We start from the raw sequence: 15,309 nt of genomic DNA on the forward strand, positions 1-15,309 counted from the left end.
AGCTCTCCTCTCTCCCTTTTTAAAACTTTCTCTGACTTCCACATATGAGAGAAAACGCAGGACCCTTGACCTTCTTTTGACTTAACACGATGGTCTCTAGTTCCATCCATTATCCTGCAGATTTCCACAGTTTTGTTCTTGATGGGTGAATATAGCTCCGTGTGTGTAGACGGCATCCTCTTTATCTGGACACCTAGGCTGGCTCCGAGTCTGGTGGCTGTGAGCTGTGAACACGGCGTGTGTGACTCGCTGTAGTTAGACGACGTCCCGTCCTCAGGGTAGATACCGAGCAGTGGTCCAGCTGTCGCATGGGGGCTCTGCGCCCCGTCCTTTGGGCGCCTCAGCTGATGTCCGTAGTGACTGCACTAATTTTCAGCCCCACCAACCGTGTGACAGGGTCCCTTTCCCTACCTTGGTCACTGGCATTTTATTTTGTTTAATTTTTCAGGACTCGGGATTGAACCCAGGGCTGCTCTGCCCTGAGCTGCATCCCCAGCCTTTTAGAAAATTTGATTTTGAGACAGGGTCTCACTAAGTCGTGCAAGCTGCCCTGGAACTTGGGATCCTCCTGCCTCAGCCTCCCAGTGGCTGGGATTACGGTGCCTGGCCTTGGTGTTTTTACAAATGTGACTTTAATGGGGAGGACATCCACCTGCATTGCACTCTGCCCGTCCACAGTGCGGAGCGTGATGGCTGCACCGTGTGTCCAGAGCCACAGAGCCGCAGCCACGTCTACGTTAGGGTGTTGCCGGCTGCAGTGGGTCCCCCATGTCAGAGCCCCAGGTAGCCACCGGTCTCCCTTTTTCTTGTAGACCACAATGAACTCTTAACAACTGTGAAATACGCAGAAATATACATAAGATTTGCCATATAATCACTTTTAAAATTTCAGTTAAGTTTATTTTAAACAGGTACACTCAGGACACGAAGTTGTGTGCATTCTGGGGTGACGTGTCCGTGTGCGAGGTCCAGATCAGGTTAGGGAACTGTCTCCTCATGCGCTTGCCAATTCTTTATGGTAGAAACATTCGAAGCCTGTTCTTCCAGTTTCTGAGGTTCCAAGCTGACACTGAGTGTGGCCCAGGGGGGCTCGGAGTCCTTACCTGCTATGAGGCGGATGCCCGGGACTTTTTCCTCTTGCCAACTGAAGCTCTGTACCCCAACAGGGAGTGGTTTAACATGCACTGAAGGCCGGGCGTGGTGAATGCTTGACTATGGGAGCTCAATCATTATCATCACTTTCCCGGTTTCTTTTGATGGACAGAAATGTTAAAACTTTAACATTGAGTGTGAATGTTACACATGGACCTGTGATCCCAGAGGCTCAGGAGGCCGAGGCAGGAGGATTGTGAGTTCAAGGCCAGCCTCAGAAACTGAGCAAGGCCCTGAACAACTTAGTGAGACCCCTGTTTCAAAATAAAAAATGAAAAGGGCTTGGAATGTGGCTCAATCCTTAATCCTTAAATTTTTGTGGCCAGAGCTCTTGTACCCTGGGCAATTTTCAAACACAAGATACATTGTTGTCAAGGGCAGCGAGATCCTGACGGCCAATAGTTCTCTGAAGCTTTTTCCTCCTGAGCCAGTGAAGTTGGTGTCCTGGATGGGCGCCCGGTGCCTGCACTAGATAGCCTCCCGGGTCGTGCACTGAGTGAGTTCACAGGGGAGCGGGAGCCACAAACTGTCTCTCAGTGCTTGGCTGGCCTGCCTGACGTCCTCCCCGGGCTCACCCATGCAGCAGGGAAGGACAGGATAGCCTCCCTGTTCATCGGCTCTGTCCCCGTGAGTGTACCCCTGTCCTGCAGACGCATCCCTGGACAGACCCCTGGACGATTCCCTGCCGGGCTGCCCAGGAGTACTGATGTCACAGCCTCTCTTTACCCTCTGTCTCCTCCCTGTTGCCTCTGTGCGGGGGATGGGAGCTGCCGCGGGCCGGGAGCGGGGTCCACACTCTGCTGCAGACAAGTCCCAGCACCCCCGTGAGCTCCGGAGAGACGCCATCCCTAAGGGGTGAGCTCGGGTCTCCAACAAGAAAGCAGGTGGTGTCCACGTCTGTGGAGCCACAGCAGTGGCCACGGGAGACACTGCATGGTGGACGATGGTCATCCAGATCTGGGCCTGTGTGACATTCGTGGCTGTGTTTGCGCAGGGAGCTGCCTTGTGATGGATGGTGCAGGTCGAGAGGCCCCAGTGGCCATAATGACGCCAGCCCTGGGGCCACGTGGGCAGGCTCAGGTCGAGAGGCCCCAGTGGCCGTGGTGACGCCAGCCCTGGGGCCATGTGGGCAGGCTCAGGTCGAGAGGCCCCAGTGGCTGTGGTGACGCCAGCCCTGGGGCCACGTGGAAGGTGCGTGGCTGTATCAGTTTCCACTGGGTCCGGCACCAGCTCCCAGGATAGAGTTCTGAGCACAGTGGGACGACCCTGCTGCCTCTCTGGCGCTGTGTCCTGCAGATCGTCACCATGGCTGAGACGCCCACAGTTCACCGTGGGATGAAGAACCTGCTCAATCGGCCTGCTTGGCCAGCGCCGGGTGGCCAGCCTGCCCAGGCCTGGGCGTGTGTCTGTTGGTCTTTTCTCCATCCCACGGGCCCCTTCTCTACTGCCTCCTTATTAGGACCGCGGCTGCCGAGAGCAGAGACAAGAGCCGTCCCACTGTGTGGTGGCCGACGGACCCAGAGTCCCACCACCCGAGCTTCAAGCAGGCCTGGCTGCAATGGGGGCGGAGTCCCCACCCGGGTCTTGTTGAGGTGACCCGGGGCCCAGCAGCCTCCCCCAGGAGTGGGGAGTCCTGGGGGCCCTGGGCCCAGCTGTCTCGATGGCTGGGACGGGGCTGAGACGCAGCCCCGGGGGCTGCAGAGGTGACAGCCTGCAGCGAGAGCCTGGGGAGGTCCCGGGGCAGGACCTGTAGGAGCTGAGGACATCCACGCCCGCGTGGGCCCTGGCCAAGGGCCAGCCGCCATCAGGAAGGAGCCGCGGGGCGCAGTCGGGCGGAGCTCGTGCTGGGGCAGGGAGCCTGACAGCGGCCCCTCAGCGAGTCTGCGAGTCTCTAAAACAGTCGGCTCCTTACCTGTCACCACCAGCTCCAGGGCTGGGCTCCCTCTGACCAGGGTACATTTCCTGTACTGGCACTGGTGGCGCCCGGCAGAGCTCACGTCCACTCGGGGAGGGGGACCTCGGCTCCCACCGGGCACGGGGCGTTCCCCAGCTGGTACGGGAAGGACCCCGTGTTCCCTGGCAGCCGGGCCTCACGCTCCCGTTCCTGGCCACCGCGGAAAGTCCCCTGCAGAACCCAGAGCCCTGTCAGAGCCAGCCGTGGACGCCGCCTCCTCCCTTCACTCTGGGGACGCAGGTGGATGGAAGGGGGAGGACCTGACAGCATTTCCTGTCTAAAATATTTTTTGGAGTATTTTTATACATAAAATATACATGAAATAAAAATTGCCACTTTAAACATTAATTCAAGGACATCAATGACATTCACCGCGCTGGGTGACCATCACACCATCTATTTATATAGCATTTCTTTTCTTTTTTTTATTGGCATTTAAAATTTTTTTAATTTGTTATATGTGGCCACAATTCAAATCACACGTATAGGGCTCGATTTTTCCTGTCTCTGGCTGTACACAAAGTAGAGTCACTCCGTTTGTGTCTTCACACATGTGCTCAGGGTAATGATGTCCATCTCATTCCACTGTCTTTCCTCCCCTATGTCCCCTCCCCCCTCCCCCTTTCCCCTTTGCTCTGTCTAGAGTTCATTTCACCCTCTCCCCTGCCTCCAGCATATTATGGATCAGCATCCTTAAATCAGAGAAGTCATTTAGCATTTGTTTTTTGGGGATTGGCTAATTTCACTTAGCATTATCTTCTCCAACTCCATCCATTTACCTGCAAATGCCATGATTTTGCTCTCTTTTATTGCTGAGTAATATTCCATTGTGTATAAATGCCACATTTTCTTTATCCATTCATCCACTGAGGGGCATCTAGGTTGGCTCCACAGTTTAGCTATTGTGAACTGTGCTGCTATAAACATCGATGTGGCTGTGTCCCTGTAGGGATAGCTGGGTCAAATGGAGGTTCCATTCCTAGATTTCCAAGGAGTCTCCATACTGCTTTCCATGTTGGCTGCACCAGCTTGCAGTCCCACCAGCAGTGTGTGATTGTGCCTTTTCCCCACATCCTCACCTACATTTATTGCTGTTTGTCTCCATAATAGCTGCCATTCTGACTGGAGTGAGATGGAATCTTAGAGAAGTTTTGATTTACATTTCTCTGATTGCTAGAGATGATGAGCATTTTTTTCATATGATTCCTTTATCTCAGGAGCATTGTCTATTTATAGCATTATTATTACCCCAAACAGAAACCCTGAATTTTTGTGTGTGAGGTCCTGGGGATTGAACCCAGGCCTTGCGTATACTAGGCAGGCACTACTACACCACTGAGCTACACCCCCAGCCCTTTTTAATTTTTATTTTAAGACAGGGTCTTGCTAAATTGTTGAGGTTGACCTGAAATTCGTGACCAGACTAACCCTGTAATCGTGAAGCCGTAACTCGCCACTCTTCCTCCCACAGTCTCAGATTACCTCTAATCTCTAAAAACTGACTCCGCTAGGTGCCTAATAAAGGCAGACTCATTCGTTGTTTGTCTTTTTGCTCGTTTCCTTAACAAGTCTCTCCAAGGTTTGTTGGTTTTGAAGCTCGGGTGGGAACTCCACTCCTTTTCACAGCTGAGTAGTATTCCGTTGTGTGTATAAACCATCATCTGTCGGCCGACACCTGGCTTATTTCCACCTCTGGGCTGCTGGGCGCGCTGCTGCTGTGACTGTGCCTTCTTGCGATCCCTGTGGCCGTCCCCACGTGTGGTGGACAGGAGGACCACGGGGCAGTTCTGTGCCCGGCTCTTCAAGGCACTAAACCCCTTCCTGGCCGGGGCTTGTTTTTTATTGAGGTGAATCTCACGTGACGTGAAGTCAACCCCTTCAAAGGGCACCACTCGGGGCATTGGGCCTTCTCCCTGCGCTGCGGTCACCTCTGTGTCCCGTTCCTCTCCGTCCTCCCAGGGCCCCGCCTGCCCACTGAGCTGTCACCCGCACTCCCCTGCTACCCCTGACCTCAGGGACGTTGCTGCTGGCATCTGCTTCCTGGTGTCCTCGTCACAGTAATCCTGTGACGCACTCTGCAGTGTGTGTGGACGCCCAGGGGCCAGTCAGCTCAGGATGGAGGAGCGGGCCTGGGGGGGGACACCCACTCGGCCCCACTCTGCCCTGCGCCAGGGGTGGCTCCCCGGGCAGGGGGGGGCCTCGGGACCGAGGATGATGTCCCCGCGGGAACCGCTCAGGCGGGGTGCTGAGGAAGGTTCCGGGAGCCTCCTGGCCTTGGTGCCTCTGTGCTGACCGCCCTGGACCAAGAGGGTTGGGGTCTTGGCGCTCCGCCTGCTGGCCACCTTTGTCCAGGTGAGCTGTCCAGCAGCGTGGCCACCTGGTGCTCCGAGAAGGGTGGGGGGCGCCAGCTGCACAGGGAGGGGGTCCAGTGGCTGCCGAGGGCGCCCCCCACACTCGGAGAAGCTCCCGCAGTCCTAATGTTAGAGCCGCTCCCACCAACACACCCATCCTTGTCATTGCAACGCTCTTGGGCCAGCCGCGCCTGAGCTGGGGACAGACGGAGATGTCTGGAGAGGTTTTGGTCGTCACAGCTGGGTGGTGGGACCCCTGGCCTCCAGTGACAGAGGCCGGAAGGCTGCTGAGCGCCCTGCGACAAAGCCCCAGCAGCTGTGTGAGGCGGGGCCCGGCTGGGACAGGGCTTGGTGCCTGGGAGGAGGGAGGTGCCACCTCCCAGGAGGCCGGAGCCCGCGAGGGCCGTGTCTCTCTCATGGTGGACGTCGCAGAACTGGCACGTGGAACCGGGGTCACCATGGGGTCGGAGGAGGTGGGTGGCGGGGACCAAGAACTCGAGGTAGAGCACCCGGTCAGTGTCCCACACGGGGGACGGGGACGCGGCTCGCAGCCCAGCACGTCCTAGGACGGGCTTGATGGGGGGGGGCTCGAGGTCTCCAGGCCCAAGGAGAAGCCGTCCCCTGGCCAAACCAGCGCGTCACAGGGAGAGGACTCAGCCGTGGAGATGGGCGTGTGCAGGGTTTAGAGGTGTTCTAGGGACGTGTGACCACCACATCAGATGGCCACACTGCACCCAACTGACTCTGCACAATTAAAGTCCTGCAAGTATACGGTGGGACTCGGACCTCACGGAGAGGACGGGGAGAGGGAGCACATGGACACTGTGGGGGACTGCGAATCAGCACAGCCACCGTGAAGTCGCACCAGGCTCCTCAAGGCACAGGCGTGGAGCCGCCTGTGACCCAGCGAGACCACTCCTCGAATTTACCCTCAAGAGGGAAAATCCTCACACTGAGAGAGAGACTCGCACCCAGGTGTACAGCCGCACAACCCCATCAGGGGAGGGAGGAGGGGAGGAGGGGAGGGAGGAGGGGAGGAGGGGGAGGGAGAGGGGAGGAGGGGGGAGGGAGAGGGGGAGGGGAGGGAGGAGGGGAGGAGGGGGAGGGAGAGGGGAGGAGGGGGAGGGAGAGGGGAGGAGGGGGAGGGAGGGGGGAGGGGAGGGATGAGGGAGGCAGGGGGAGGAGGGGAAAGGGAGGAGGAGGGAGGAGGAGGGGAGGGAGGAGGAGAGCAAGGGAGGAGGGGAGGGAGGAGGAGGGGAGCAGGGGAGGAGGGGAGGAGGCCTTGGAAAGCTCCCGGCTCTGGGGACGAGCCTTCACAGTGGCCTGAGTGCCCTGTGGCTTCTAGAAGGAACCGACACTTGCAAGCGCTCTGCTGCAAGAGGACATGGAGGTGGCCAGCCTGCCCTTGGGGTGCAGCCGGTGGGGTTCCTCTCACTGCACAAGGGCAGAAGGAAGAGCTCCCCTCAGCACCATACCAGCCCCAGGCACAGGGACACAGCCCCGTGCTCAGTCACTCCCCCAAGTCCCCCCCCCCACCCCCCCATGGTGACCTCTTACCACATGGGTTTGGAGGGACCTTAGATATGAAGACCCATATGTCCTGCCTGTGTCCACTGCTACATCTGGGCCTAGTTCTGTGTAGAGAGAGAGCCCCACAGAAGGTGACACTGCAGGGGACCTCTCCAGGCTGCTCGTCACCCATGCTCAGGACAGCAGCCACACCCGGCAGGGGAGGTGACCCTGGAGCAGCTCACTGCCACATCAGGTGTGCTCATGTCCTCACCCAGGGTGGCATGGCCGCCTGACCCATCCACTGTGGGGCAGCCGGGGACCTTTAAGTTAGCAGGACATTCTGGGTCCTCACACAGACCAGGAGCCAGGGGCTCCTGTCCCTTGCTCAGCCCATGAAGGGGGCGTGCTGCCACCTCCTGGTGGACCTGCTCTATGCATCAGGACCCCCCAGGTGGCTGCAGGTCACCCAGCCAGGCCTCCCAGCTGCTCAGCTGCTCACAGGTTGTGTTTACAGCAATGTTGGTGGCCCGAGGCTACCTCTGTGTGGTGGTTTGGAGAGGGATTTCTTGGTGTCCTCCCCCACCCAGGGGACAGACCTGTAGTGCTGTTGTGTGGGACACAGGACAGTTCCCTGTGACAGCTCTGCCTGCCTTTGTCCTGGTGGGTGGGATTCTATCTTAAATCATTTGACTCTTAAGAGCCCACTCCTGTCACACGGTGACTCTATCTGGATTTGAGTGGGACACTCTCCCCAGGGCTGATTCCTGAGCCCCAGGACCCTTCTCCTCCTGTTAACCAGCCAGCACCAGCACCCTCTCTTGGTTACCTAGGCCAGCCTCACTCTCCACAGAGTGCTGGGACGTCACAGCCCCCATTCTCACCCCACAAGGCGGCTGCTGCCTGGCTCCTGGTCTCACGGATGTTGGCATCACAATTTTATTGAAATGCACCAACTAATTGGGAGAACAATTATCACGACCTCTACGTGAAGGCAGCGTAGGTGCCCGGTGCACGCTGAGGCCAGCCTGGTTGTGGCAGAGTGGGCTCCCCGTCCCTCATGACGTCCCACCCACGGCCTCCCACCCATATCCAAGAGGAAGACTGGCACCAACAGTTGGCTGGCAGGGAGTGTGCACCCTACGGTAACTAGCAAAGGAACAACTTGGGACGCTCTTCATTTCACAGGGCAATGGACCAGCACCACCTGGCTGTCCCTCCAATACCGGGTGCCAATGTCAAGCAATGGTGTGTCTGGGGAACCAAGAGTGACACGTGGCGAAGTTCAGGGCCTCTGGGCCCACGGCAGGTGCCACATGTGAGCGTGGACTCCTCTTGGGAAGTCAGGCATCTTTCGCTCTTCTGTTCAGTTACTACAAACCCATGCTGAGAGAGAGAGGATCAAGACTTCATACCAGGAGGGGACTGTGGTCATTAATATTTAATGATGTTTCACAGGATCGTGGCCCAGAGACTGAGGACAAGAAACATGTGGGGTTCCTGGGCTGTGAGTGCACCCAGTGTCCTGGGGTGAGAGGAGGAGGGGCCAAGGCAGGCTCTACCCCTACCTCCTGGAGGAGGGTCCACGCCTCAGTCCAGACGTCTTGGAAGCCACGTCCACCCAGCGTTCAGCCAACCCTCCTGATGCACACCCCACTTCCTCCCTGTCTCCTGGGAGCATCAGGTGTGTTCCCCCAGCTCCGTTTTGCAGGGAGATGCACTGCTCCCTCCATGTTCACCTCCTGCCTGCATCTTGGGTCCCTCTCTGGCTGTGCCGAGTCACAAACAGCAGGATCCCGAGGACCAGCAGGACCAGGCCAGCCAGGCCCATGTGGATGACGTTCTCCACGGTATGGTCCCCGTGGGGTGAGGCTGCAATGGGGTCCAAGGGGTCACGGAGGTCAGTGCAGGCCCAGGTTACCCCAGGGACCCCTCAGGTCCACAGATGGCCCACCCATCTTGATGGGACTGACCCCTGAGCACAGCCCATAACCCAGTGCCCCTTACTCCCCAGTGCTGGGGTCTGACAGGATGTGGGAGGGGCTGGTGGCACCAGCTGCTTCTAAGAAACAGGAAAACAGCAGGAGGTTGAAGGGCTCAGAGAGCTGAGCCAGCACCCCTGGGTCTGCTCACTGCCTCTACCGCCCATGGCCACTAGGTGGTCCACCCCAGGGTCACAGACACACATGCAGCTTAAATGTGCATGTTCCCAAATGACATGTGCTCCTACAGAGTGTAGATGTTTAAATATTGGTGTATGAGTCGATTCCTATGTTTGTACATGAAATGAGAACAATGTGACTTAGAGATCCATAAATAAACCTTTCATTTTCCCAGAGTTAATCATGCTTCACTGATAAGTAAGAAGATGAGGTCCAGAAATGAAGCCAAGAATCAATAAGTAGAACGGCATCAGATTTTAACCTTCCCATGAAGTAAACAGTGAAGGGCACGAAGAGAGCCTACGGAGTACGGCAAGTCTTGCCAACTGCTCCTTCAGCTGGGCTTCAGCCTCCAGAGTGTAGGGAGAGCCCCAAAGGCTTGAACCAGACAGACACGTGGAGGCCCAAATAACGGAGCAGGCGCCTGTGACAGTGAGAAACGCAAAGGGACAGAAGTCTATGAATAAAAGGTTGAACGTCTCCAGAAATCAGGAAGATCCTATTAAAACTCCGCTGAGATTCCCCCTCGCTGCAGACAGAAAGGCCGGTATGAGGAGCACAATGATCATCTGTGCTGGGAGGAGGGAAAAGTGCACCCGCACACTGTTGTGGGGCTGAATCAGTACGACCACTTTGTAAAGTCTGTGGAGACGCCTCCAGACTAGAATGGACCCCGTGTGACCAAGTCACGGGATGGAGCAGCCCAGGTGCCCGTCCACAGCTGCATGGACAAAGAAAATGCGCCATCACATACATGAGCTCCCCTCAGCCGTAAGGAAGAGGAAATTCTGTCATTTGCTGGTGAACGGGTGGGAGGGGAGAAGTCACCAGCCTGACTCAGAAAATCAAATCAAAACCTGGTCTCTCCCCCGTGGGAGCTAGAGATAAAAAGGGGGAGAAGGGAGACTCATAAACACAGAAGGGAGACCAGTTGCCGTGAGGGAGGGCACTGGTGGAGGGCAGGAGGGACAGGAAGAGGGAGGAGGGAAAGGAATTGGCCACATCATGCAGGTACTCATGACCTGACCCAGGGGGTGTCACCTTGTGCAGATCCATGAAGAATGACTTACAGAGCTCTGAAGGAACAGGAGGGGGAGCAGGGAGCATCCTAGGAAGTAACAGCAGACGATGTCAACACCCAGGTCAGTCCCTTTTACCTCCTTGTCAACTATTTTAGAAGGTGGGAAGGAACAAAGAACCGACTCATGAATCATTAAAGCAGAAACTTTGTTCAGAGTGGCCGTGGATGGACACGTTGTACGAGTAAGACGACAAAGAAGGCTGGATTTTCCACGTTTGAGGCTGAGGCAATACTAACAAGAAGTCGTCGGTGTTGGACCTTAGGTTCTGTGTAGAAAGAGGTCGCAGCTGTTCACAAATGAAAAGAGAAAGGAAGGAAGCGGGTGAAACAGAGGCTCTCCAAATCACAAGGGAAGACGGGAGGGTGGGCGAGAGGAGCCGAGGGAGACCAAGGAACCGAGAAACACGACCAGAGGTCAGAGCCGGCCTCAGCACCGTGGTGACCTGGAGTTCATGGAAGGGACTCTCCAGTTAAAAACATGGAGGGTCTAGGTGGACCACAGCAAGGCCCGAGTGTGTGCTGCGTACAGGACACTCGTCTCACCTGAGGACACAGGGGGTGACAGCCAGGGCATGACCGTGGTGTCCCCGCAAACAGGAGCCACGGAAAGCAGGGACTGTCACCTCAGGGTTAGAATTCAGACTTCAAGGTAGAAGGGGTGGAAAGGGACAGAATGACCACTGCCACAGCCCAGGGGTCTCTTCCACAAGATGCGGTTGTGAAAACATCTCCCAACCGCAGAGCAAGCTTCCCTGTGAAGGAAACATGGCCGGAGCAAGGTGAGACCCTGAGTGGTAAGAAGAGGGGAGTCCAAGACCTGTCCCACAGTGGACTGGTCATCCGTGCAGAAAGCAGCCAACAAGCAGGGATTTCACGGAACCTCAGCCAGACGGACGTCTCAGCATTCACAGGATGCTTCACCCTACAGAGTGCACGTTCCTCTCAACTGCGCATGGCTGGTCTCCAGGAAGAGCATGTTGGGCCCCAAGGACAGCCTCAGAGATGGAGGAGACAGAGATCCCAGCACCAGCTGCTGCACACAGTGGGACAACATGCGACCTCAGGTCAGGAGGAACTTGACGTTTTACAAATACAGGAACCAGACAGCAGGCTGCTGAATACCCAGCAGTCAAGGAGGAATTGAAAAAGGGAAATCCAAGTCCTTCGAGAGAAACCCCAAATGGATGCCCAGCCTACGCAGCTGCGCCTTGCATCTCAGGGGCGCTTACAGGACCAGCACCACGGTCAGCCCTCGGCCACGCCATCGGCCACCCACCTCAAGAACCAGAAAAGAGGAGCAACCAAAGCCACAATTAGTAATGGGAGGAAACTGAAATCAGGGAGCGGCAGATGAGTCAGACAACGACAACCTGCACACAGGGAAGAGTCAGGGTGTTGGGAAACACACTGGGCCCACCCTAGTAAGCTACGTAGGGAAACAGCAGACACTCAGCCCATGCCAATGAGCTGTGAAAAGGGGGACCAGGAGGACCCCCCAGGATGCAAAGCTGAGACGTGCACCTGCAGGACGGGCTCTCTCCCACACACGTGCACCTGCCCAGGCTCAGTCAGGACCAATATGGGAGACGGGGCCGGTCCTTGCTGAGGACACTGATTAGCCATGTGGACGTCCTGTTCAGATAACAGGACGGTCGGGATGGCTTCGCTACCTTCCAGACATTTAGAGAGCAGCTAGAATGGCGTCTCCAGCTATTCCAGAAGAGAGGAGAGCAAACACCTCAGGGGCACTCCATGAGGCCAGCGTCACCCTGCTGCAGAGGCCACACAGTAAAAGGGGAGTGAGGAGCAGGTGCAGGACCTTCCCACGTCCCAGGTGGGCAGTGACATGGGCCACCAGGTGAGCTCAGCAGGGCCCTGCCAAGGGCCACCCCAGCCTGGGTCTGGTGGCCATAGGAGTGGGTGCTGGGGGTGGACACCCTCAGGTTTTGATTCTGAGATGGAGACTCACTCAGGAGGGGAGGGTGGGGTCTCTCTCCTATCCCCAGTCTCCATCCTGCCCCCTCTGAGGGTCACCAGGTCTCCTTCCATCCCTCCTGCTCCTAGTTCTGCCTGACCTTGAGCAGTGGACATGCCACAGTGGGAGGTCCCCACTCTCTACCTCCTCTGGGGGCAGGACCCTCCCCAGGATCCTCCACTCTCCTCCCCTCTTGTCTTCATGTCACAGAGCTGTCCTGGGCAGGGCCCTGAGGGAATCCTTGAGCTCACAGAGGATGGGGTCAGGGTCACTCACCTGAGACCCCCAGGTCCAGGGGGGCACTGGGCCGTGACAGCAGGTAGGGGGATGAGCTGTGAGAGCCATAGCACCTGTAGGTCCCCCCGAGGGCTGGGGTCACAGCTCTCATGGAGAACTCTGCCTGGTACCATGGGGCTCGGTACTCTGCTCTCAGACGCAGGGGGGGATCAGCTGCCCCCTCCTTGCACAGGAGGAAAGTGTCCATCTTGATCAGTGACTGACACAGCAGGGTCATGTTCTCCCCTGAGGACACTGTGGGACCAGGCTGCACTGAGAGGGAGGGTGTGCCAGGGAGCTGTCCTAGAGAGAGGAAGGAGGGTGAGGGTGGCCCCAGCTTGTTCTGAGCTGAGACCTCCCCAGGGCCTCTCTCTGAGGACCCTGTGCTCTCTGTCTGTTTCATTGTCTCTGATTCTTCCTGTCCCTGTGTCCCCCTGTCTCTGTCCTCTCTGCCCCTCCCTGTCTCTCTCCCTCCTGAGACCCCTCACCTCACCCTGGCCGTTACCTCCTGGGGCTCCCCAACAGGACTGTGCAGAGTCTTGTCCCTGACGGCACCCTCTGGGCTCTTCACTTGTGACCCAGATATACAGGGGGTCACTGGGGAACCAACCACTCAGAGGAGAGGCCTTGTCCACCATAGCACCTGTACTGACCACCAGGGGATATTGCTGAGAGGCCCAGCCTGAAGTGGGTCTGATAGAGCCGCGCCTTGAGCTGTTGGGAACAGCATTTGGGGGTGCTGTCTCACCTCCTTGGACAGAGTGAATCTGCCATAGGTGACTTCTGAGTGACACTCGAGCCTGTGCTGTTCGTCCTTAAATTCTCAAGACACAGGTCTGGAAATTGTGTTGTCCCCCAGAGCTGCAGTCTCTACAGGTGGGTGACAGTCCCTGGCCAGGTCAGTAAAGCTCTCTTTGATTTGAGCTTGGACTAGAGTGTTTTCGGAAGCGGCTCCTCATAAGAGACCCCTCCCTGCCTCCTCGGCTCCAGTCTCCTTCCAGGGGACGCTCTTCCCACCCGTGTCCTGCCTTCCACCTGAGGGACGATGATTGGGTCCACATCTGATTCTGGGGGAAAGCTGGCTTTATTTGAATGTCCATCTATTGTCCCCTGTGTGACCTTGAGCAGGGCCTTCCTTCCCCGAGAGCTCACGTGTGGAGACACACAGCTCTGCGAGTGCTGAGCGCCTCCTGGGTACATAGGACCCTCCCTCCCTGAAGGACGGGGCCGTGACCCTTGCTCCAGGTGTCTCCCCTCAGACCCACGTGCAGGGCTGTCCCACAGATCCCAGCCAGGGCCGCCAGGCTGGACCCCGCCCTGAGAGGCTCCCAGGAGGGAAGAAAGAAGAGACCCCCGAGGCCTTGTCTGTGGAGATCCCTCAAGACTCCGTCAGAAGGACCGTAGACCTGGCCAACAGCTCAGAGAAGGGCAGGTGCGGGGTCGACGCAGCGCACACGCATCCTTCCCTGTCTGCGTTGCTGGGATCCCGCCGGGGCTCAGGTGCGCTTGGCGGACCCTCTGCAGAGCCACGGCCCCATCCTGAGCAGGGAGACTGGTGCACACCAACAGGAAGCTGTCCAAAGGGACATCAAGGGGACCACTCCATGCACAGTGGTGTCAGAAAGGAAAATGCGAGGACATTTAACACAGGACGAAAAACAGGTGTCCGCTGAAAGCCTCGGAGTGCCCCGGCAGAACCGAAGAGGACACAGACGTCCAGAGGTGCCCAGGCCCAGGGACTGCAGGAAATGAGGTGGAAAGGCCACAGTTCCCAAAGCCATGGACAGAACGTGCTGTCCCCTGGGAATGCCAAGATTTTTTGTTTTCACAGAAATAGGAAAACTGTTGAAAATTCTCCTGGAGTCACAAGAATAGCCGGACCCCCTGGAGCAAGGGGAGGGAAGGTGGAGGCCTTGCTGGCGGGCCTGGCCATCGGCAGGGCTGTGCCACAGGAGCTGCTGTGTGACACGGGCACAGAAACAGACCCTCGAGCCCAGAGGTGGGGCCATGCGGTCGGGACGGAGTGACTTTTCCAGCCCTGGGATTGGCCCCAGGGTCCCTTGAGCACCGAGCCACATCCCGGCCTTTTATGATGGTTTGGAGAGAGGGTCTTGCTAGGACGCTCACATCTCGCTAAGTTGCTGAGGCTGGCTTTGACCTTTGGATGCTCCCGTCTCAGCCTGACATTGATTGACTCTTGACCAAACTGGCAGGAACTCACAGTCGGGGAAGGACCTCTTCATTAATGGTGCTGGGAAAGCTGGACACCCCCACGCAGAAGAATGAGGCAAACCCCCGAGACTCCCCGCACAGATCTCCTTCTCCACACACATCCCAGAGCCACACAGAAGGGCTGGGCCAGCCGCAGTGGCTCCCTGGGGGCTGAGGCAGGTGGACCTCAAGTCTAAGGCCAGACTGGCCACGCAGCAAACTCCATCTCAAGGTACAGAATAAAGTGGGTGGGCTTGCGGCTCATTGGCAGACCCCCCCGGATTCAGTGCCAAGTATCGAGGGCAAAGATCTGAACTGCAGGACTCTTGGGTGAACACGTTGGGAAACTGCGGGACATGGATCTGGGTGGGGACGCCTTAGAGGTGAGCTCAAGGGCGCAGATGACATGAAAACACACAGGCAGGGTGACATGAGATGAGATCAAGCACAGCAAGGAATCAGCCAGCAGAGGAGGGAGACACCCAGGGTCTGAGAAAAAAATATCTGCCTGCAAACATTTGCAAAGGGGTTAATTTCCAAAATATGTAAAGATGTCAGACAATTTAATAACAGGAAACCAAATAAGTGAAAATTAGCTGAAGAACCTGAAGAAACATTTTTCAGGGGTAGATGTACAA

At 57.1% G+C, this 15,309-nt stretch overlaps 1 pseudogene; it reads right to left on the minus strand.

Moving 5' to 3' along the window:
- Positions 1-12,414: 12,414 nt before the first annotated feature.
- LOC131423166 (leukocyte immunoglobulin-like receptor subfamily A member 6) lies at positions 12,415-14,469 on the minus strand (annotated as a pseudogene).
- Between the last annotated feature and the right edge of the window lie 840 nt (positions 14,470-15,309).

This window comes from Marmota monax, unplaced genomic scaffold (genome assembly GCF_021218885.2).
Source record: "Marmota monax isolate L192 unplaced genomic scaffold, Marmota_monax_Labrador192_F-V1.1 WCK01_AAM20220418_F8-fsc00215, whole genome shotgun sequence".
NCBI classification, from domain to species: domain Eukaryota; kingdom Metazoa; phylum Chordata; class Mammalia; order Rodentia; family Sciuridae; genus Marmota; species Marmota monax.